This window comes from Pinus tabuliformis, chromosome 5_1 (assembly GCF_031772625.1).
Source record: "Pinus tabuliformis cultivar Carrire ecotype Pingquan chromosome 5_1, CPIR1, whole genome shotgun sequence".
NCBI lineage: Eukaryota > Viridiplantae > Streptophyta > Pinopsida > Pinales > Pinaceae > Pinus > Pinus tabuliformis.
In genome coordinates this window covers 236,362,760-236,387,833 of record NC_142305.1, presented here as the reverse complement: position 1 = coordinate 236,387,833, position 25,074 = coordinate 236,362,760, and positions in this window count along the sequence as shown.

The following is a 25,074-nucleotide window of genomic DNA, read 5'->3' as shown; positions in this document are numbered from 1 at the left end:
CGATGCTTCTTTGTTAGGATCACATCCCTACATTAGTGCGTATAGCCCCTACATCTGTGTGAGCTTTCCCTCGATATCTTTTGTAATGGTGAAGGCCTCATTAATCCATGGTTGGACACGTGCTTTGAGAAGTGCCTCTTTCTATCTTGCAGCATCCACTTACTCTTTTAGTGCCCTTGCTTGCTGCATCTTTGCTAGCCGTTGAGTGAGGACGACTATCTATGCAGTTCCCCTTACATTGTCGTACTACTCTTGAAGCTCGCGCACCTCTATTTCGAGGTTTTGTATGTTGAGGTCCTCCTGCAAGGATGTGAGGATGCCAAAGGCTTGGTCCAACATACTGGTACAGTCCTGTACTACCTATCCAGTTTCTCCCAACACTGTTTGGATGGTGCTAACACGCTAATCTCTAACTTCCAGAGGATTGGAAGGTTGCGCCTTCATCTACAACTCAACAATTTGGAGATTCAGATCCAGCTACACTCGCGTTGTTTCCTCACGTGCGTTTCAGACTACACTTGCCAAACAGTGGATCCGCATTTCTGTTGGTAGGTCCACGACGATGGACAACTCTGGGACACGCCGGCACACTTCATCCATTGTCTGTACTATCTGCTAGTTTTGTGACACTAGTTCGTCACGCTATAGGCTAAGCTATTTGATGTTGATCTTTTTCTCACTCATCACCTGAATTGTGCGACCCTCCCTAGTGTGGAGCTCAATTGTTATTCCATCCTGCAGTTGGTACAGTGTGTCTTGTGGAAAGGCAACCAAATTAAGGCCAAGTCCCTTGATCCCGCCAATCGCGGATTTGTCAATCTCATTCTCTGTTGCTAGCGCCCCTTCTGGTAGCACTATGGTATTGGCCATCTTTGCGCATAGCATCTGCTCTGCTACTGATGTGCTTGTTGTGGCGTAGGTGGATATGGTTCCTTCCTGTGGGGGCCGCACCTGTAGTTCCTGCAGCTGCGCCCTTAGGACTCCCAACACAATTTGCTGCTCCAACATGGCTTCTTGGAGTGCTTCCTTAGTGACCTCGCAAACCGTGTCACCGATGTCGTAGAGGTCAGCTTCCATTAACGTGATCGGGTTGATGGCCAATTTGGAGGTTGACGTTTTTATGTGGACCCGACCTCTCTGTGACACGCAGCCTTTTTAGTTGGGTGGAAGTTGTGCCTAGGTCCGTGTCTTCTTTTGTAAGGTCTGTGTCCTCTACCTCCTCTCCTGTAGACAATTCTTGGCCCTCCTCTTCCTGCGTTGTTGTGGCCGCTATTTTCTACGCTGCTGCTACTACTTAGATGGCCTTTGCCTGCTCCGTGGCTTCCTTTGCTGCCTTGCGGACTGCCCTTACCTCTTTTGCTGCTTTTTCATTTGGCCTCTTCTCGGCCAACTATGTGACACACAGCTTGGCCTCATCCTTTATTTTTTGTGTTGTTGTCCTATCCAACTCTTCCAAATTTGGGGAGCTTGGTCCACTACTACACCAAATCCTTTCGCACCTTGATGTAAATATTGTGCATGTCTGCCTTGAAGTCTGCAAAGCTCCACAAATTATTGTGCACTATGGGGGACAGGCACGGCCTCCTATTAATCCACATCTGGATGCTCACCTCCATGAGCACCCAAACGATCTTCGTATCATGAATCTGCTTCGCGTCCTTGGTAGCCTAGAGCGACGCGTACTTTGCGGCCTCTAGTAAGTCCTGCTCAATGCTCAGGAACTGACTGTTCTCCGACAGTTCTCCCTCTACCAACAAAATGGACAAGAGAAACCACACATAGTGGAAGGTCTTACCTTGCTCCTGTGCTTCCTTGCAGTTGATCAGGAATTCCTCATAGAGGAACTCGACCCAGTTGAATTGGACGCCCTCTGCGCATTGTTCGACCAATCCAACTACCAGGCTGGTAATTCATTGCCACGACATTTTCTCATTACCTTCCCGGCCAGGAGTTGGGTGGCTACGCGCACCCCTTTATCTTTGATGCTGCTGATTGCATAACCTCGCTTTTTATTCTCGAGCTTATATTTTTTCTTCATGGCTTCCGTAAGAGCCAAATCACCACTCTTTCCTACTATCGTTGCAGGGTCCTTTCCCTTATAGGGAAGCCGAGAAATTTTATGGATGAGATTCGCCGTGATGGGAATAGGCTCTTCCAGCCATAAGTACCCATCATGCACTAGGCAAAGTAGTTGCCTGATGACGAAAATAGTGATGGGCGTGTGGTGAAAGTGTGGTATCCACAGTAGATGAAGCAATCCGGCCTTCTCCACACCGCGCAACCATTTTCACGGCTCTAATGTTGTGACTGGCCCCTCCGTGCTCTGCTTCATGAGGCTCTCCGTTTCTAAGTGTGGGAACTTCTCACTGTCTGCAAGGTCCCAATCTTTGAACTTCATTGTGGGCACGCGGCCCAGGTGCAAGCCCTCAAACACAATTCCATCAGGGAGGAGCAGGGTCTGGAGTGCACTCTTTGCGGAATCCAAATCCTTTGGTATCTTGGTTTTCCCTTTTCGTGAAGGGACGTACTTGGGCAATTTCGTTGCAGAGCACACCGGCTGGATATCCTCTTCCATGTCCTCTGCTTCCTCTACCTCAGCAATGAGATCCTATAGGTCCTCCTCCTCGTCATCTAACTCAATGGTGATAGCATTTCCCTTTTCTTCCATTGAGAGCTTACCAAACCGCAGATTCCTCGGGGACATGTGGATTGGTCCCACTGCCTACTTATCTTTCTTAGGCCTCGGCATCTGAGGCGATTTCAGGATTTTTGGAGCGACCTCAGTGCCTTTGGGAACATCGTGTACCGTGGGGTTCTGTGCGGCCTCGCTGATAGTTCCTTCTACAAAGCCCAAACCTCTCCTAGTAGCCACCATCTCATTTGAACTGTATGTGGTCGTTCGCAAACTTACGGGCTCAAATATCGTTTGGCGCTCAATACTCTGTGCTTTAATCAACTACTCAAATCTCAAATGAATAAGTGTAGTCTTGTGGCTAGTCCCTTGAGTTTTATAGCACCTTTTGAATTCAAATTTGACTGTTCCCCCAAATTCCAGGCCATCAATGCTTTCTTGGCAACAAATTGTCCCAAATATTGCCCTTAATTCGCATATTAAATGCCCGTCGCCTGCTCCATTTGGCCTCAAATCAAACATCCCATCATGAACAGTGACACCAACAATCACTTCCCAGCATACCCTTGTGGCAGCGCAGCCCCCCCTACGTGGGTGCAAACCTTGTGACATTCTAATTCTACATGCAACTCCATTATCGTGCATCTCCCAAATAGACTCTTTTATAGTCCTATGCTCTCTTTCAACTACCTGGAGCACTGAGACTGTGCCTCCTACAGCTAGTCAGGTGGTTGCACCATCTGTGTGAGGCTTCAACTTGCCTTCCAATACAGTCCGCGGAAAATCCCCAATTGCCCTCGCGACAGCCGGCGCTGTGCATTCTATCGTATGTAGGGTGCTCCCCTGGTTACTACATTTGATGAGATGCGGTTGTAGCCATGGCAGTAGAGTCATAAATTCTTGGCGACATTCTTCTAGCTCAATGGTATGATCATCCACATCTTGCCTTGTCATCCTTGGTTTATCGATGAGACATGCTTGCTTGATCTTGTTTTCTAGTCTCTTGACCTCGGCATCCATCAAAATGATTTTCTTCCTCAATTGTACCCAGTCATTTTTGAGTTCGTGAAGTCTAAGGTTCCCTCGTCGAATGGCTTCCTGAATCCTTATTTGTTTGACCTCGTGTAGCTATGTGATTTCTTCGTCCTGGTCTTCGCGCACTGTCACATCTACGGGAGCTATTACGTGTGGATTCCTCTTTGCATTTTATTCAGAAATTTTTGTTTCTTGCACCTTTGGAGTCGTTTCTGGAGTCAGGGTTTTGCACATGGTCCTATAGGCCCATCGAACCGCTGGTATGCGCAGGTCCCAATTAGTGTGTCTCGCCTAGTAAACCTTGCTTAGTACTTCACATACCCTATCGAATGCTTCTTTGTGGATAAGTGGTAGCGCATGTCGCCTTTCCTGTTGCTACGTCTTGTTCTGATTCTCTATCCTAGGAGTGGTATGCGCTTGTACGGGTTGTACAGCATATGTCTGTATCCATCGGGAAAGGTGGGCACACAAGTTGTTCTGCCCCTGGTGACTGGCTCTCGTTTTGAGCTAGATTTTTCCAAAGCGTAGGCAGATCATTCTTTTTCATCTGCGCTAGTCCTCAAAACTTCCTTGATGTGTACCCCACCATCGTGTGGACGTTGCATGCAGTGCCCACTTCAGAGCATTGAACCACTGTTGTTCTAGTACTGCGCTTTCGAATTTGTTTAGGAATTCATCCACCGCTGTCAACCCATCATATGTTAGCAAATCCCTTGCCTCTATTGTCATGCAACACAGTGATCTAACCATCATGTTGCAATTAACTGTTATTACTTCGTGCAGCCGATTCTGCCATTGCTCTATCTCTTCGTCTGAATCTGAAGTGCAGGAGCTTTCGCGCTCCCACGAAATCCTTCCATCTGCAATCGGATTCACCCAATCCTCTTCTCGCGCAGTTATCTTGTAAATACAATCGATATCATCATCACTATCATCGTCGTGCAACAATTTAGTGTATCGCACTCCTTTGGCTAGATCTAGCGGTACTACTATGCGTAGTGACATTTTATCAAAGATCATTTTGTGCTTCTGCAGATTTATGACTCCGTTCATATTAGTGGCCCAGTCTATTCCTAGTAGCATGGGATAGGGATTACTATCATCAACAATCTCTATCACTTCAAAATCCGCCTGCGCACTCGCACCTTCAATATCTACTATCACCCCTTGCAATCTTCCCATGGGTAAGATCTTATGTCGGTTCACCATTCATAACTAAATAGGAGCCACTGTAGCACGATCCTGCCCATGTGTTCCCATGTTTGTTTTGGCAGTACATTCACGTCCGATCTGAGATCCAGGATTACCTGATCCATTTCATACTCACCGATTTGTGCAGCCAACCTCATTTCCCTTGCTGTGCGCAATGCATGCTTTCCAAATTTTTGGACCACGCATAGTTCTCCTAACCCTGCAAACCTAGTGATAAGTTCCTGTAGTCCTTTTACTACCTTGTTGTCACGTAGCAGTTTCATGCATGTCTCTAGAAAGGTAGTGAGCATTGAAGGATCCATCCCTAGTTCTAGTTGATCCTTACTACCTAAAGTGGAGGCCTCCGTGAAGCTCTTCTTAGCTTTTCCATGAATGTATCCTTCGCGTGTTCTAAATCAAATATAGGTTCCTTTGTAGGAGCCTTGCAGACCCATGAAATTTCTTCTGACTGCTTCCCTTTATCATCACCAGTGGTCATACTGCTCTTGAGCATCATGTTTACATTTAGGTCTTCTTCACGCAGATCAGACCTCATCATCTACAAATTCTAAGTCGAAGGAGGTTGAAGTACCCCTTGTTCACACAGTCTCGCTATCAATGTTAGGTAGTCTTCTGCCTCATGATCAAACTAGGTACAGTACAAACATGATGTCCTTGTCGAGTTTGTACAATCGCGGGCATAGTGCCCTGGCCCTCTGCAATTATAACAAATTAGTTGTCCACGACCCCTTCCTGGTCCCATTCAACCTCGACCTCGACCGCGTCCCTAAAATCCAGCGCGCACCATTCCTGCATTTGGGTTGAGGGCTCGCGTTTCTACTTGCACCCTGAAGGCAAGATTTTGATCCATCATTAGTTTGTAGCTTCTGCAGGTGCGCTCATCATGGCCTACCGAACTGCAGAAATTACAAAACAATTGCTAGGACGTCTGTGTATACTTCTATAATAGATGACAATTATCCGTAGTGTGCTTTCCTCCTATCTGACAAATCGCGCACCATAATGCAGGCGTCGTGCTCGATCCTGCTTGTGCCTCAGGTCTTAATGGCATTGGCCCTCCTCCTACCAAGTAATTTGTGAATACTAGACAGTGGTCCTTGTCATGCCCCTGGCCTTTGCATTTTATGCACCATACCTCCTTGCGTGCCTCTAGCCGAGGTGTCTTGTCCTGTTTCAAACTCTGCATCTCCAGACATAGATTTTACAGTTGCACATGGATTTGTTGGACTCCCAGACCAGTGGCTTGTATAGGGGTCTCATGCAATCTCATTTCCATCTCCAAATCTTTCCCCTGGGTGGAAAGTTTTTGCTGAGATAGCGTCATCCTTAAGTGCGGTGTTAGTGATGCTACAAATCATGCACGGCGTTGTCCATCCATCAACGTCATGTTGGCTTCGCAAATCATACCCTTGAGCCTTTGGTCCAAATCCCAGGGGGTCTCACCCAAGAGCATCGTGACCTCCTTAAACCTAATGATTGATTGTGATTCCGACTTTGGCCCACTAAATTCCCTGTTCAGTGCAATCTATATATTTCTATGATCCCTGCATTTAGATGGTCATTAGAATGCTTGATGTACCATGTTAATGCGTGATCCTCCAACATGCTCACCAACGTTGCCTTCTTGATATTGTCGTCCACGACTCCTTGTGCTTCCCATACTACTCTTACCATGAACCAAAATTGGTCTGGATCTTCATTCCATACTCCTCTGAATACCGGTAGTTTGATCGCACTCGCCACACTGAAATATGGTGGTGGCGGAGGTGGGGTGGGTGGAGATGGAGGTGAGGAGGGTGAGATGGGTGGTGGTGTAGGTGGAGGTGGTAAGCGCGAAATTCGCTACCTTATTAGACTGACCACTCTTATCGGAGAGACTTTCGCAAGCTCTTCCTCACTTTCCTGCAAGGGGGAAATTAAAGGACTGGTTTCCAATTCTTCACTACTTTCATTTCTGTAGATCTTCCCACTTCATGTAGTCCCAAACATTAATTTATTCACATAACCCACTTTTCACACAATAGAATCTTAATCCAAGTGTTCAAATATTTGATATACCTACCTCGCAGCCCTTTGGGGAAATGTCGCTCCACCTCACTGTAGCTAACGGTCTTGTCTACCACGAACTCAGTGATAAATCCTCCTATAATTCGGTTGAGCCAATGGTCCACAGCTCACATGATCTTATCTCCTAATGCTTCTAGCCTACGCACTAATTCTGGAGTCCACACGATTGGTTTGTTGAGCCTACACCTTCCCTGACTATCTGCTAGCTTCGTGATCCACTCATACAACTCAGAAGGAAAGGATACAAAGAAAATTTTGTGGCTTTCCGTATATAAGTAGCACTCCAACCATTTTTCCTTAGATACTCGTGGATTTTTATTTTCCTACACCGTGAACTCGTGAATCTTCTTGTTCAACCATCCTTCAATTTATTTCTTTATTGGATTCCAGTGGTACGACATCAGACATCCATTATGCAGATCTCGGTCTTGGCAACAGAACCATTTGTTGGCTTGTATGGGCCTGACCCAGGTTTAGAGGTGATTTACCCAAGAAAATCCCGGTACTACTAGCCCTTTCAGCAACAATCCGTGGAGTGCGGACTGAGGTCTCACCCGAAGTACTGTGGGAGGGTGCTAGAACCAGGTTTCCACACCCTGGGGATGTCTGATGAGCTTCTGGTGGTCCATGGTTTGACCCTGCACACATGTCGTTACGTGCATCTATTAGTCCCTCGTAACCACTGATGTTGCCTTTGCGCAGCCCTACTCGGGGCACGATCCGTATTATACCCAAGTTCCTTACTATATAACTTGTTATTACCCGATTACTTAACTTATCTGTGCAAAACTAGTGATAATTAACATATATCCAAAAATCATATAAGTGTGCATGATAAACAAAACAATATAAATGTATAGAATGAGATACACAAGAAGATACACAGAATTTGGAATCAACTTCTCTTTATTATTCTTTGTTCAAGGTTAGAGACTCGACACCGCCCTGCGCACTTAGCTATAGGAGTCTGCGCACTTAGCTACGGACTCTACTAAGCCTCTATGAACTCAGCTGTAGAGCCTCTTCCTACTACTACGACACAATATACTTAGACTCTTACTCTATGCTCTATCTCTTTCTTCACTCATCCGCTTCTTAGCTATCTTTACAACTTAGAGCCTTGCTCTATTTATACAATCCCATGGTCCGTGGACCATAGGTAGGATGACATGGAATTACATCACATTACAAAACTTAGGGCAGACAACCCTATGACTCAACCTATACTTCGCGCTCTGCGCCCGCAATTCGCGGAGTTTTACAATACATCTGACCAAAACTTGGGCTTTGAGCCCCAAAACATGTTGTGGGGGGATTCCATGCCCAACATCCACCATCCTGTGTTAGTACTGCCCCCAGCGCTATACTTGACAAGTCAACATGGACATGAAACTCTTTCTTCTAGTTGAGGAAGACCAGAATCAGCGTAGTAACCATATTTTCTTTCAATAGATCCACGCTTTTCTTACTGTCATCGTTCCAGCAAAACGTGACACCCCTTTTCAATAGCTTTTCCATCGGTGTGGTGATCTTTGGATAGCCTTTGATGAACTTCCTGTAGTACCTTGTATGTCCCAGAGTAGCGCGCAGCTATTTCGCACTCCGTGGCACTTCCAAATTCAGAATCACCGCGATTTTCGTGGGGTCCACCATCAGCCCTTGTTTACAAACCACATGCCCCAATAGGTTCCCAAAAGGAACTAGGAACGTACACTTCTTGAGGTTGAGCACGATTTGGTATCTTCAACATGTATCCAGCATCAAGTGCAAGCTTGCAACATGGCACCTAACCAACCCAAATATAGTCCAGTCATCAAAGTAGACCTCCAAGAACTTATGAATATATTACCTGAATGCTGCAACAACCACGTGCGAAAATATAGTAGTGGCATTCTTCAATCCAAATGGCATGAAATTATATTGAAAGCAACCCCACTCAGTCATGAAGGTTGTCTTTCTCCTATCCTCCAGTGTGATTTTGATCTGGTGGTACCCTGAGAACCCACCAGTGAAAGAATATGCTTCCTAACTTCCTACATTGTCCAACACCTCATCCATGAAGGGAGTTGTGAAGGGATCATGTACACACGCGTCATTCAATTTTTTGAGATCTACGCATATTCTTATTTCATCCTTCTGTTTCTTCTTTGGTACCACCATCGGGCTTACCCAATCGAATTCCTGCATAGGCTCAATGATGCATGTCGCGAGCATCTTGTCTAGTTCTACATGGACCTTCTCCTTGTATTTCAGATTCAAGCGATACAACCTCTGCTTAACTGGCTTCGTGTCAGGTTTTAATGTGATCTTCATTACCCCTAAATCTCCAAGTATTCCCTTTAAATCTGTAAACTTGGTCAAAAATAAGTCTTGATATTCACGGAGTAATTCAATGACCTTATCCACTATCGCGCCATCCCAATAGTCTCCAATCTTCGCGAATTTAGGTTCCGCCTCCGTACCAATGTTTACCTACTTAGTCTTCACCAGCATGGTTATGTCAGGGTTCTCAATTTGTCGTCCTTGGAACTCACGGTGGTCTTCCATCTCTAGAATGTTAACTTTTCGTAGATCTTCATCTTCTTCTTCAGAAATTACATTATAACATTCCAACGCACAACTCAATTGAGTGTCCCATTTAGGCTGAATCACTTCTACTGGCTCCTATAGTATTCTACAAATGGTTTCCTTTACCTCTTGTAGCACTTCATCAATACTGTCCCACACATCCTCAAAACTGAAGGTCATCACGAACCCTTCTCGTAGAACATCCTATTCACCTGTCCTGTGGTGGAGCTCTGTTTCGATATACTAGTTCATCGTTATAACATCCAGGGTATGATAGAATAGGTGCACCCACTCAGGTTGTAGCTTTTCTCCAAAAGCCTATGTCCACTTGGCCAGATGCATGTGCGGATCATCCTATCCATTGTATTTCTCTGTCAATCACATCCTAGGCTTCCCAAATCGTGTGCACATCATTCCCCTACACTCACACCAGTCATCAAAGCTCCCTTTGTGCATACTCCACCACCTCGCGGGTGTAGCACGCAGTACCTAGTCCAAGGCCTAGAAGCGTTGTTTTTCTGGTACCTCCCTTTCAAATTTATTCAAGAAGGTATCTACCTCACTTAGACCATCATAAGTAGGTAGGTCTCTTACTTTTGTCGATACATAGCACAACGACCTTGTCATCATATTACAATTCAGTGTAGTTACCTCATGTAACCGATTCTGCCATCGCTCTGTCTCCTCATCTGAATCTGAAGTACAGGAGCTTTCGCGCTCCCATGCAATCTGCCCATCCGTGGTGGGATTCACCTAGTCCTAGTTTTGCATTGTTATCTTATAGATGCAATCCAAATCATCATCACTTTCATAGTTGCGCACTGGCTCCGTATAACGCAATCCTTCAGCAGGGTCCAAGGGTATAATTATGTGTAGTGAATTCTTCTCAAAAATCATCTTGCGCTTCTTCAGATTAATCACCCCGTTCATGTCAGTGGCCAATTCAATTCCTAAGAGCACGAGATAGGGATTGCTATCATAAAAAATCTCTATCACTTCAAATTCTGCTAGCATGCTCACTCCCTCAATATCCACGGTTATTCCCTGCAAGCGCCCCATGAGTATTATTTTTTGTTGGTTCGTCATTTGTAGCTAAATAGGAGACCACTGCAGTGCAGGTCACCCCATTCGATCCCATGTTTGTTTCGGTAGAACATTTGCATCTGATCCTAAATCTAGGATGACTTGATCCATCTCATATTCTCCAGTGTATGCGGTTAGTCTCATCTCTCTTCCCGTTCTTGTCTTATGTTTTCCGATCTTCCTGACTACGCGCGGTTCTCCTAGGGTGGTTTCAGCGCATCTGTTAATGAGTTCGTATAACCCTTTTACCACCTTACTGTCGTGCAGTAACTTCATACATGTTTCTAGGAAAGTTGTGACCATAAATGTGTCCATCTCCAGCTCCGGTTTATCTTTTCTTCCTAAAGTGGAGGCATCAGTGAAGCTCTTCTTAGCTTCCATGAAGGTTTCCCGAGTGTGCTCCAAATCAAACTCCACCTATTTTTCTAGAGCTTTGCAAACCCAAGTACTATCTTCTAGTTGTTTGCCTTTGTCGTCTCTCATCACGATTCCACTTCAAAGCACAATGTTTACATTTCAATCTTCCTCACTCGGCTCAGACCTCATCATCTGTAGGTTCTGAGTCAGGGGAGGCGGTAGCACTCCTTTGTCGCATATCCTAGCTATTAGTGTAGGACAATATTCTGTCTCATTATCAAACAAGTTACAATACAAACACAATGGGCGCATTGGATTTGTATAATCACAGGCATAATGTCTCGACCCTCTGCAATTGTATCATATCAACTGTCTGCGACCTCTTCCAGGTCCTCCTCTGCCTCGGCCTCGTCCATGCCCCTGAAATCCTATTCGTACCATTCCTGAATTTTGGTCAAGGGGCCACATTTTGGCCTGAACTCTATAGGTGGGAGTTTTATCCATCATTAGCTCATAGCTTCTACAATTGTGCTCATCGTGTCCCACTGACCTACAAAACTTGCAGAACAACTATTTTGAATTTTGTGTATACTTCTGTAACAAGTGAAAATTGTCTGTGGCATATTTCCCTACTATTTGACAGATCATGCACTAGTGAGCTCCAGTATTGCAGCAATAATGCTGCAACTCCTGGGCTTCCTACTTTAATTTTATCAACCCGGTAGTTTGCAACAAACTTGGAAGCAACGATGTTGTATGCACAAGTACTAGTTCTTACTACAGGCTGTCACTTGGTCAGCTGGCGCAAGATCACTAGGAGCTCAAGCCAACTTCTATGAATTCCAGAAGAAGCTTTATATGTGATGAAAGAAAGGAAGGCTTACTCAACAGAGGCTACTCTACTTGCAGAAAGAGAAAGAAGACTGAAATGTGAAGTAAACCTAGCAAACCCTGCTTAACCATCTAATCCTACTTTTGCAGAAAGAGAGATGAAAAACCATCAAAATGAATGCCATTACCTACTTAGGAAGTAAACAACATCTACTCAAGCTATTTCTAGAATCAAATAAGCAAAAAAGCATCTTTCTGGATTTTTATGTATTTTTAGGTGAAATTGTCTTGTGTGTAATTTATTTGTTTGTGTGTGGCAGCGATTAGGTGGCAATGGAGGATGACTTTAGAATTTTCAGAGGTGTAAGAAGGTGTGGATGGGTCCTAGGAGGTCTCAGGTGGCTTTTTGGAGGCTTTTCCTACAATCAGACTTCAAAAAGACACCTACAGGAGGCTGCAAAGGATCTATAGGAGGTCTACAGGAGGATTCCGAGAGCAGTTTTGGAGGTTTTGAAGGTGGGAAAGCGTGTGGAAAGGGTAGCGGATGGCTAGGATGATGTGTTAAGGTGTCTAGGGTTCATCAAGAATGTTTAGGAGAGAGAAATATGGTTGGATTTGTCCAAGGAAAGAGAGGAAAGTTTATGGGAAAAGTGCAGAAAACTAAGGTAGATTTGTGAGGGACTTTGGGTGACCTGTGGAACATAGATCAAAGAGATATGGTGATGGATGATTGGCTAAATTATTGTGAGAATAGATTTGCTGCAAGAGAACTGAAAATCAAACAATGAAATTAAGCAAGCAAAGAAACTAGATACATCAAAAAAACAGAATTTTCATCAAGCTAATCTAAACTTTGATCTAGGAAAGTAAATGCTGAAAAATGCTACATGGAAAGAAAGCATGGAAGGAAATTTATTGCAAAGACATAAATGAGCATGGTGAAATAGATCTAAAGTAAAGCATTAACCTTCTAACAAACTACAACACTAGAAATCCTATGGAGAAGGCAAAACTGTGTTTTGTGGCAGCAAGAGGGTCTTGGCCTCAGTTCATGGTCCCAAAGGGATGAAAGGAAGCCAAGGATCTGTTGATGGACTTGTTGTATCTTATTTTTATCACTATTAAACCTGATACATAGAACTAAAATGGAAACAACCTTCTAAATCACCAAAAGCAACCTATTCTTAACCAATAAAGAAATTTATCTAATTGCAATTAATTCATAAATTGAAACAAAGCATATAAATACAAACAAGAGGAGCTTGGCTACTTGGATTGGGCCCTAGCCCAAGAGCTTTAGCCCTCTGAGGTAACTCAATGCTAGCTCAAAAAGGATCTCATCTTTATTATCAAAATAATAATAGGATTACATGAAACTGTCAACAAAAGTAAGCTCGAAGTTGAGCAGAGCAAAGCTGCAACAAAAATTTGAAAATTTGACTAACTTCCTAATGAGGCTCTAGGCCTCTCTACTTATACAACTATAGCTTCCAAAAACTTCCTTAAAATCAAGGAGGCTTGGCTCCCAAAACTTGAGACAAATAGAAGTTATCCTCCACTTGCTCGGCTGCCTCCTAGTGCATTGATTTGGCTGTTTGTGCTCCGAGCTTCTTGAAGGAGAATTCGAAGTGGGGAGTCATAAATGAGGTGACACCCTTCTATAAATCCTCTCCCTTGTCTTCTTCGAATATTTGCTACCAATTATCCATTAAATCTTTGAATTTTTCTCTAAAATTCAACAAAAATTTGCATTAAACACACATTAGACTCCATGGCATAATAACCAACCCATCTCACTGTAGAAGCATAAATATAATCAAAAAACATGCAATAAGCTAAGAGAATGGTGGATTAAGCTAAGATAGGAGGCAAAATGAGCCCATATAATTACCCATTCTTGGGGCTCATCATCACCCCCCTACTGAAGGTGTTGCTCATCCTCTGAGCAACTAGTCCATCTCCTCATCCTTGATGGCCCTGATGGCCTCCTTGCCATCCCATGCTTCTGATGTGAGGTCCTCTTCTTTGTCATGGAATCCTGCCTTTATGTCCACCTCTTCCCACTGTTGTTGCTCTTCTTCCTCTTTTCTGCCCTCTAGCAGTCCTAGCAGCAGTGGGGGACTTAGTTTGAGGCCAATCCAATTGACCTTCAAACTTTGCATAGAGTGCTTGTACAATGGCACTCTCCTTAATGATTCTTTCATCCTTGTTGGGGAGTGATACTCCCTGATCTGCAAGTTGTGTGGTAGTGTGTTCCACCTTCTCATACAGGCATGAATGTATTCATCCCCAAGTAATCTTTCCATATCCTCAAAATGTGCAATGGCCTAAGCCTAATCATTGATATACTTAGGGCAAATTTGAGGATTATTTGCAAATAGCTGGTGTGTGCTGATGAGAGCCATGGGGTCTGATGGCTCAGCTCTGATCATTAGGGGTTCATTTTTCTCTTTTTCCATCAAATTTTTTATTTCTGTTGCCCTTTTCTCCTCATGATTCATCCATGAGGCCATGGCCATTAGCTGCAGGTCCCCTAGCCTAGCATTGGGGTCCCACACATTCATGTCTGTGAGGGCCATGTTATGCAAATAGAACTCTACTATTTTTGCCTTATCTTCTGAAGAGCTTTGGTCGCATAGGTCCATGAACTGTCTATAATCCTAAAAAGGCATTGTGCCTCTCTGTGCCAAAGTCTTGATCTGAAACTATAGCCATTGGTCTTTGAGGTATAATCCATATGATTTTGCTAGTGTTCTGCACTGCAGTGCCTCCATAGACTAGCTGGCCATGCATGCCAATTGTGTCTCCTTTTCTTGCAGCTGTCTTCTTAGCAACTCATTTTATGTTTCCAAGTGAGTTCTTGTGATTGCCTCTCTATGTCTTACAACACTTAACTCCCTGCCCATTTCTCTAAGCTTGTTCTCCATGTGGCCAATATCCTCTACCCCCTTGGATTTGGCGATTTGCATCCATCTATGGCTCCTTATCCTTTCTTTCTCCAACTCAAAGAAAAGTGGGACTGCAAATTTTTGTGGAATGATTTTTCCCCCCTCAAGAAGATTGTAGTAAGAGCCCAAACTAGGCTGGGGGTCAGGTTCTTGTGCCTCTGTTGTTTCCTCCTTCCCCTTTGGCTGTTCTTCTACCCTTTTCTCAAGTTTTTCAGTCTCCTGTAGCTTTGTCAGGGTCTCCTATAGAATAGTCTGTGCCTCCTATAGAGTTGTTTTCGAGTCCTGTAGTTGCACTCTTTCCTTCCAGGTGGAAGATCTGGGACTTCCTCTTTCATATGTGATGGGGGTTTTAGAGGGATATTCTTCCCCTTTGACAGTGGGTGAATCTTCAATTATAATAGGCACTGTTGAAGATGGTTGTGGTTTCCCTGTTTTTATCCTTGTGCTTTTCTGAGCCCTGAAATACATTGATGTCTGCCTCTTCCTCTTTTGTTTTGGTTTAATTGGGGTGCTGAGGGCAGTGAGGGCAGTTGTTGCCTCTCTTTCTAGGGTCTCAGGAGACACTTCTGTCTTTTCTACCCCTTTTTCCTCTCCTTTTGTCTTTTTCTCTATCTCTGCTGGTTTTGTTTCCTTTTGTTCTGTTTTGGTTTCTTCCTCCTCTGTTTTGGTTTCCTCCTCCCCTTCTTGTTCCTCAATTTCCTCCCCCTCTCCTTCTTGTTGCTCTTCCTCCTCACTATCAGAAGGACTGAGATCATATGTGAGGGCCTTTATATCATCTTCTGCGGTCATGTTTCGGAAAATTTCCCATGCTATGGGGATTGTGAAGGTATGGAGGGCTTCTTCCACTAAAAATTTAATTAACCCATGGTGAACCAGCTGATCTGGACCTCCTACCTTCAACTTATTGCTGGAGTCTATGAGGGACTGCAGGAGAAAATAGGGGATGTTGAGATTCTGGGGTGTTGGAGTGTCCATGCCATATCTCAGCTCATGGAGGAGTCTAAAATGGTAGCCATAGACTATGTTATACCTCCCTTCACAGGAAATATATTTGATGATTTGGTAACTGATCTCATCCCAAGGGTAGGGTATTCTTGTCCTTCTAATGCCATTTTTGTCTTCTACAGGGTGTTCATTGTTTTGGAAGAAGATTTTCTTGGTAGACTATCTAATTGGTTTTTCATCTTTGCTCCAAGGTAATCCAAGAGGAAGGGTGGTAACCGTACTGATAAATTCTGGGGTGATTTCTATGGATAGACCTCTAAAAGTAACAGTGGCATGGGTCCTTGAGTGAGGGACTAAAGAAAGGGCAAACTCCTGAGCCACTTCTTCATCAAACCCTTAGAATTTCTCAAAAAAAGGCATCCAATTTGCTCTAGTGAATATGGCTACTACTTGGTATGTTCATTGATCCTGATTGAATTTTTGGGCTCCTTCCTCATGAATCCCCCTATCATTTTTCTTATACCGCTTTGGAACACCCCAGGTAGAGATGGAGACAAGAATTTTGAAGAAACAGGAAAACAGAGAAAAACTGTGTTTTTTTTAAGAAAACAGGCAGAAAGTTTTTATGGAATTCCTCTTCTTCTACAGACTCAATTCCTCCTTAAAATTGTATCATTCCTTGCACATATTGATAGTCAAGGTGGGTATGCACAGAACCTACCTCTTCAAGCCATAATTCAAGCAAAAACCCCGTGTTTTCTCCTTAAAAACTTCTTACTGCCCCTGCTCTAGAACTGGCTGTAGGTGCTCCTGTAGAACCTACTACTTCTCCTGTAGAACACCGATAGCAGGAGGATGGATGAAAGTGATGGAGAACGATGGTTTCGAGGCTATTGTGGTGACAGAAAGCTTTCTACAGCTAAGTGGACGAGGATGAAATGAAAGAAAAGGTGGTGAAGGAGTTCCAAGGAGGAATACTTATTTCTTCTTTTAGATATTTTTAGTGATAGGGTGAGCTGGCAAAAAGGTACATTGCCATATTTGGACCGTTGGTCCCCACTGCCTTGTCATCATGGCTCTTGCCTGCAATCACTTCCCATCATTGCATCGGATTTTGTATACCCTCCACTGCCTGTCCTTTGGATTTTTCTGTGAGTTGACTAGGCACACATGTGGTGGCATCTTTGGCTGAGCGCAGTCAACTGGATGAGGGTGGCCAGTTAACTGGCCACCTTTTCTCATTCAACCCTAACCATCCCATTCGCTTATGCATATTTTTCAATTACACAAATGCAATAGAGGAGAGGGTTAGTCACTTATCTGGGAGTTGAATGTACGTGTTGTGAGGCATTTTGGTTCTTTTTGCTGCTGCATGCTTGTATTTCAGTTGATGCATGCCTGTATTTCCTTTGTTGCATGATTTATACTGTCTATTGTATGGCTTGTTTGCTTTGTGCAGGTATCCTCTAGCTAGATCTGGCTTTAGACATCCCCTTCAATCCCCTGGTTGCACTTCTTTTTCTGTTGTGGCCTAATTTTAAGGGGATCAGCTACTACAGGAAATCTTATAGGAGCTCCTATAGCTGCTTCACCCTTTACAAAATTTAGCTGATTTTTGTGCTGGGAGCTGGGAGAATGATACCAGATATGTTGATGGAGATGGAGAGGTATTTGGTAAGTTGTAGGTGATATTTAGAGGTGCTGCTCCCTTTTTTATTTATTTATTTTCTTTTTTCTAAAAACTGGTTTCTGTGTTTTTCGACAAGGAGGAAAATAAATGATGATGATGAGGTGCTGCAAGTGTGGGATGGATGGCTAGGATTGTGGATAGCTATAGGAGGGTCTACATGCTCTTCATGAAAATTCTCAGCCCCTCAAATTTCTTTCTGGAACCATTTCTGGTTCTCTGTGATTTCTACAGGAGCCTCTTATAGAATACACAGGGCCTCCTGCAGAACACACAGTCTTTGAAAAAAGCATAGTGAGGTGGAAGAAAGGTCATAAATGATGGAGAAGAGTGTAGAGGAGATGAAATAGGATTTGTGGCATTTTCTCTTGCTCCCAGTGGTCCACCTATAACCTGCAATGCACAATAAGAGTCAATTTTCTCTTCCTTCTTTTCTCTGCTTTTTCTCTTTTTTTTTCCTTGTTTTTTTTTTGAAAGACAAGTAGGGTGCCTCAAGGGGGTTTTCACCCTAATTGCCTACCTTGGATGCCTCCAAGGGAGGTTTTCACCCAGGCATCTTATTCCCTCTCTTTTTTTGGTGCCGCCTTAAAAGAGGTTTTCAACCCAATGATGGGACTCAAGCGCCTCATGGAGGTTTTCACTTGAGTCATTATTTTTTCTGTTTTTTTTCTGCTTCTTCAGTGAGTGGGTGGAGTGGAGGCTAAGACCTGCTCCACTACCAACACTGTCTTATTCATATCTTCAATGAAATCTCACTTGGAGAGGGACTTCTTGTAAATTTTCAACCTATTTCCATTGACAAGCATGGGGATGGCTTCCTCATCAATGGTTTTGATCAGTACTGAACCATTGTCATTGCATTTTTCCATAGTGCAGGGTCCCAACAATCTTGTCCTCAGCTTGCCTTTGAAGTATTTATACCTTGAGTCATATAGCAGTGCCCAATCTCCCTCTTGGAATTGTTTCTCCTTGATGTTTTTGTCATGCCATATCTTCCTTTGAAGTTGAACTACCTCTGTGTGGAGAAGGGCTTGCAATCTTTGTTCATCCAATCCTTTGAGCTAGAGTAGTCTTTCCCTCTATGCATGGCTGAGGTCTAGGTCCAACTGAGCCGCCATCCTTAGTGTATTGTATTCAAATTCTATTGATAGCAAAGCCTTCTTCCCATAGACTAGTTCATAGGGTGTGAAACCTGTAGTGGTCTTCCATGTTTTGTTGTAGATCCAGGTGGCCTCAACTAGTCTATCCGCCCAATCGTTTCTACTGCTGCTCACTACCTTGGTCAGAATTCCTGCCAAAGCTCTATTAGTGACTTCCACCTACCCATTGGCTTGTGGATGGTAAGGGGTGGAAGTCCTGTGCTTGATTTTATGATGTGTGAGCAGGTCTTCAATCAAATTGGAAGTGAACTGACTGCTTTGATTTGTGACCAGTTCTCTTGGATACCCGAACTTATAAAATATGTTTTCTCTTAAAAACTCAGCTGCATTTTCCTCTGTTGCTGCCTTGATGGCCTTGGTCTCTACCCATTTTGTCAGATAATTGGTGCACACAATGATGTATTGCTTGTGTTTTGAAGGAGGGTTGATAGGACCCACAAAGTCCATGCCCCACTTCTCAAATGGCTCAAAGGTCACTAGAGGTTGCATGGGCATCTCATCCTTTGGAGTAGGTTTCCCCATCCTTTGATAGCGATCACATTGGCTAGTATATCTCCTCACATCTTGATGAAGAGTGGGCCAATAGTACCCTACCTGCAATATTTTGAAGGCAGTCCTCTTTGCTGCAAAATGACCACCACAAGGCTCGTCATGACAAGTCAGGAGAATGTCAAAAACTTCCTTCTCCCTGACACATCTTCTCAAGATCTGATCTGGGCCAAGTTTGAAGAGATTGCCCCCAATCTAGGTGAAAGGGGCGCTTTTCCTTGTGATCTTGCTCTTCTCTTTTGAGGATAGGTGTGGTGGGAACTGTGCTTCAACCAAGTAATTTGCTATATCAGCAAACCATGGAGAGAGTACTGAGATAGAAAATAGGTGTTCATTTGGCATTTGATCATCCACCATTCCTTCATCACCTGCAGGTAAACTTACTCTAGACAAAAAGTGAGCAACAACCTTTTCTTTACCAGGCTTATCAACAATGGTTAAATCAAACTACTACAGTAAAAGAAACCATCTAATAATGTGAGCATTTACATCTGGTTTTTTCATTAAATACCTAATTGTAGCATGATCAGTGTGTACAAAGGTTTGATAGCCTGTGATGTAATGTCTGAATTTGTTTAAGGAATGCACTACAACTAGGAGTTCCTTCTCGGTTACCGTGTAGTTTAACTCTGCCTTTGACAAAATTTTACTTATAAAATATATGTCATAATGTAACTTTTCATCAATTTGTCCCAAGGCTACTCCTATTGCTTTATTCGAGGCATCTGTGTGAATGTGGAAAGGTAGGGCCCAGTTTGGGCCTCTCAAAATTGGGGCAGTCACAAGTTTGCTTTTCAAGGTATCTAGGGCTTCTTGACAGTTTTCAGTCCATATGAACTCGACATCTTTTCCTAAAAGACCAAACAACGGAGAGGCTAACTTACTAAAATCTTTAATGAATCTTCTGTAATATCCAGCTAAGCCTAGGAAACTTCAGACATCTCTCACCTTTTGAGGAGGTGGGACCCTTTGGATGATGGCAACTTTGTTGGGGTCCACCTGCAATCCTTGTTGAGATATTGCATGACCTAGCACGGTCCCTTCAGTCATCAAAAATTCACATTTTTCCAGACTGAGGGACAAATTCATTTCAATACACTTGTCCAAAAATTTTCCTAGGCTATATAAAGCTTCCTGAAAGTTAGAACCATGAGGAGTAAAATCATCCATATATATCTCCACTGCATCATGAACCAGTTCAGAAAATATACTCAATACTGCTCTCTGGAAAGTGGTTGGAGTGTTTCACAAAACAAAAGGAAGGACCCGATATGTGAAGGTACCCCAAGGACAAGTGAAATTGGTCTTATCTTGGTCTTCCAGGCTGATTTGAATCTAATTGTACCCGCTAAACCCATCTAGGAAAGAGAAAAACTTTTTCCCCGCTAGACCATCTAACACTTGATCTATGAAAGGCAAAAGAAAATGGTCCTTTTTAGTGGCTTTGTTCAGTTCTCGATAATCGACACAGATTCTCCACTTACCATTTTTATTTAGCACTAGCACCAAAGGAGAGACCCATTCACTGTCAGAGATGGGGTAGATGAATCCTGCATCAAGTAGTTTTTGCAATTCTTCCTTAACAATGTCTTTAAGGGCTTGATTCATCCTCCCTTGAGGCTGCCTGACTGGTTTGCAATATTCCTTAATGTATATGTGATGAGTACATACTGAAGGGTGCACTCCCTTCATCTCCTTATAACTCCAGGCAAAGGCATCTAAATGTTTCCTCAATAAGCTGCATAATTCCTTCTCCTGGGAAGTGGATAGGGATGAGTTGATTTTCAAGGTTCTTTCTAGGCCAAACTCTATATTCTTAACATAAAGAGAGGTCGGGTCGGCCACACAGAGGTCGGTTAAGGGATTGTCTTGGGTTTCTTTCACTAGATCTTCTAATGGAAAAATACTGGGGGGTGGATTCTGAATTAAATTTTCAATGATATCATCCTCATTTTGTGGTTTCCCCCCCATGACAGTTTCTACTGCACATAGTGGTGCAGAATAGACTTCATCCTCATCCTCCTCCTCCAACCAGAGAGGTAGATCATGTTCTAGCAAGGGTTGGGCAAGAGGGTATAGGATTAGCTGCTTGGACATATGCCCATTCTTGATGGTCATGTTCCCAGCCCGACAACTAATGTAAGCATCGGCAGTGGCCAACCAAGGTCTTCCCAAGATGAGAGGATACCCAGTGAGCTTTGCCTTCAGATGGAGAACTAAGAAATTAGCAGGGTACTCCCAAGAATCAATGGAGACCATCACATCCTCCACAATCCCTTCAGGGGTCACGGTGGAGCAGTCTGCTAGCTGCAGTACTGTCGTGGTCTTCCTCAAGGAGCCCTGGAGGTTAAGTTTGAGCATGGTGTCCTTTGTCATCACATTAATGGCAACACCCAGATCAATCAGGGTGTGTGGGATCATGGTGTCATTGATGTGGAGATCAACTACTGGGCTTCTAGTGTCCAGATATTTCGAACAGATTACCCGCCTCAACATCAAGTCAGACAGTTGTCCTATTACATTAATGGTTAGGGCATCTCTTTTGCGCCTACCTGAATGCCTAAAGCACTTCTCTTTGATCATTCTACTATATATAGGCACAACCTTTATGGCTTGAAGAAGTGGTATCTTTACACATAATTGTTTCAACTCTCCCAGAAGTTTAGTTTCTTCTAGGGTGGGCTGTGTTGTCCCAGATAGTCTCTCAGGAAAGGGTGGAATTGCTTTAGGTTCACTTTCCTCTTTATCTTCCTCAACCTCCTTAGGGGGAGTCTGGCTATCTGGGAGAACCTTCCCAGATCATAGGTTAATCTCCTAAATCTCCACAGCATAAGTTAGGCATGATGGATCCCCACTATATACTTGTTGGGTCTGTCTGTTGTTCAGGTTTAGGTTCAGTTGGGCAGGCATTTGGGGTTGCCTTGGTGGAGAAGGAGGCAATGGTTGTGGTTGAGCAAGTAGTGGAGGAAAAAGAGTGGGAGGAGAGTTGTATTGGGGCCTCCACCCCTGATGAGATGCATTCCACTGAGGTTGTGGTTGAGCATAAGATTGAAATGAATGAGCGGCTAGTTGGGCATGATATTGAGATGGATAGGACCAAGGAGGAGGCATGGACCAGGAAGGATGAGCAGGAGGGCCCCAAGAAGGTATGGAAGTGGCTTGGATGGGGTTGTAGTATGCCTGGGATGTCCCTTGCATCCCTTGTTGGTATGGTCTAGGTCCATGCGGTCTCCTTTGGTTCATGAAATAGAGTGGTTCAGTGGCTCCTTCGGGCCCCTAGTATATAGCTTTAAGTTCAGACAAGGAAGGGCACTTATCTGTAGAATGATCTTCTTCACAGACTGAACAAACCTCTATAGAGTTCAATGGACATTCATTCCTAGGATGCCTTCTAGTGCACCTAGGACAGAAAATGGCCAAAGCCCTCTTTGCTTCTTCTTGTTTCCTTTTGATATGCAAGGTATCCATTTTCATGGCAAGAGTCTGCAGAATCTCACTCTTGAAGTCTTCTAGCATGTGTCCAAGTTCACCTTTGATGGATGAACTAAATGAGGAGGTACTGGCTATGGGTTGACTCCCCCTACCTCTCTTTCTGGCTGCTCTAGAATGGTTTCTAAAAATAGTCTTTATGTCCTCATAAGGTAGTTGGTAGATGTCTCCCCTAGCCAGTAGATGGAGGGTGTCTAGAAGGTCTTCTAGAATTCCCCTGAGCAAGACCAACTTCAGATATTTAGGGTCAAGTGTATACTTGGCCCTTTTATAACTGAGTTGGAACCTCTCTTCATAATCTTCCAAAGATTCATCACTTCCCATGGTCATTCGGAAGATTTCTTCCTTGGTATCTTTTGACCTACGCTAGTCTTGATATTTGTTATTAAAGGCCTGCTGCATCTAAGCCCAAGTTGTGATGCTATTGCCAGGTAACCCCATGAACCAGTGCAATGCTGCATCCTTGAGGGTAGAAGGAAATAGTTTCAACTTTTGCTCATCTTATGCATAGTCATAGGTTCGATAGATAACAACAAACTCAAACAAAAAGGTGTCAGTATCTTCTGTAGTAAATCCATGGAAGTGAGGTAGGGTTGAAGGGCTTATGTTCTTCATTTTGGTGTCCCCATTGGTCTCTCGGATAGGAAAGGTACCCTCTACTCTTTCTCCATTCCCCCTAGCATTTTTGTTTTCAGCCATTGTCTCAGGAGGGACGTTTTCTTCTTCTTCTTCCCCTATAGGTTCTTCAAATATCTTTGGTTGTTCACCTAAAGGTTCTTCCTGGTCACTGCTACCGAAGAAGAGAGAAGGGTGGCTATGTGATGTGGTGGGGGTGTTGGGCAAGAATTTTCCTGAATTATCTCTGTTCCTACGAGGCATGAAAAGAAATCTTTTTGGTTGCTTTTTGTGTTTTTTTTCATTGCCTGTACCTGCAAAACTGAAATTTATTGAACAAACAAATTGCAACTAACTGAAATGAACTTGTTGAAATGAAAATGCAGAACTGAAAAGGAAAGCAAATGAAATGCAGAACTAAAAGCAAGGAAATGACTAATCTACTTTTGCTGAAATGAAATTTACAGAATTGGAAATGAAAGCAAATGAAATGAAAAACTGAAAGCAAGGAAATGACTAATTTACTTTTGCTGAAATGGAAATTGCAGAATTGAAAATGAAAGCACGGAAATGCGGAAACTGAAAGAAACAATTATTCTACTTTTTCTTAAATAAACTACTTAGCATAATGTTGTGATAGAAAATAGAAGAAAGTAGTAATCACAAAATACTCTAATGCTTTCCCAGCAACGGCGCCAAAAAGATGGTGAGCTCCAGTATTGCAACAATAATGCTGCAACTCCTGGGCTTCCTACTTTAATTTTATCAACTTGGTAGTTCGTAACAAACTTGGAAGTGATGGCGTTGTATGTACAAATACTAGTTCTTATTGCAGGTTGTCACTTGGTCAACTAGCGCAAGATCACTAGGAGCTCAAGCCAACTTCTATGAATTCCAGAAGAAGCTTTATGTGTGATGAAAGAAAGGAAAGCTTACTCAACAGAGGCTACTCTACTTGTAGAAAGATAAAGAAGACTAAAATGTGAAGTAAACCTAGCAAACCCTACTTAACCATCTAATCCTACTTTTGCAGAAAGAGAGATGAAGAACCATGAAATGAATGCCATTACCTACTCAGTAAGTCAACAACATCTACTCAAGCTATTTCTAGAAGCAAATGAGAAAAAAACATCTTTTTGGATTTTTATGTATTTTTAGGTGAAATTGTCTTGTATGTAATTTATTTGTTTGTGTGTGTGGCAGTGATTAGGTGGCGATGGAGGATGACTTTGGAGTTTGTAGAGGTGTAGGAAGGTGTGGATGGGTCCTAGGAGGTCTCAGGTGGCCTTTTGGAGGCTTTTCTACAATCGGACTTCAAAAAGACACCTACAAGAAAATCTACAGGAGGCTGCAGGGGATCTACAAGAGGTCTACAGGAGGATGTCGAGAGCAGTTTTGGAGGTTTTGAAGGTGGGAAAGTGGGTGGAAAGGGTAGATGATGGCTAGGATGATGTGTTAAGGTGTCTAAGGTTCATCAAGAATGTTTAGGAGAGAGAAAGATGGTCGGCTTTGTCCAAGGAAAGAGAAGAAAGTTTATGGGAAAAGTGCAGAAAACTAAGGCATATTTGTGAGGGACTTTGGGTGACCTATGGAACATAGATCAAAGAGAGAAGGTGATGGTTGATTGGCTAAATTATTGTGAGAAGATATTTGTTGCAAGAGAATTGAAAAACAAACAATGAAATTAAGCAAGCAAAGAAACTAGATACATCAAAAAAACAGAATTTTCATCAAGCTAATCTAAACTTTGATCTAGGAAGGTAAATGTTGAAAAATGCTACATGGAAAGAAATCATGGAAGGGAATTTATTGCAAAGACAAAAATGAGCATGGTTAAAAATATCTAAAGTAAAGCATTAACCTTCTAACAAACTGCAACACTAGAAATCCTATGGA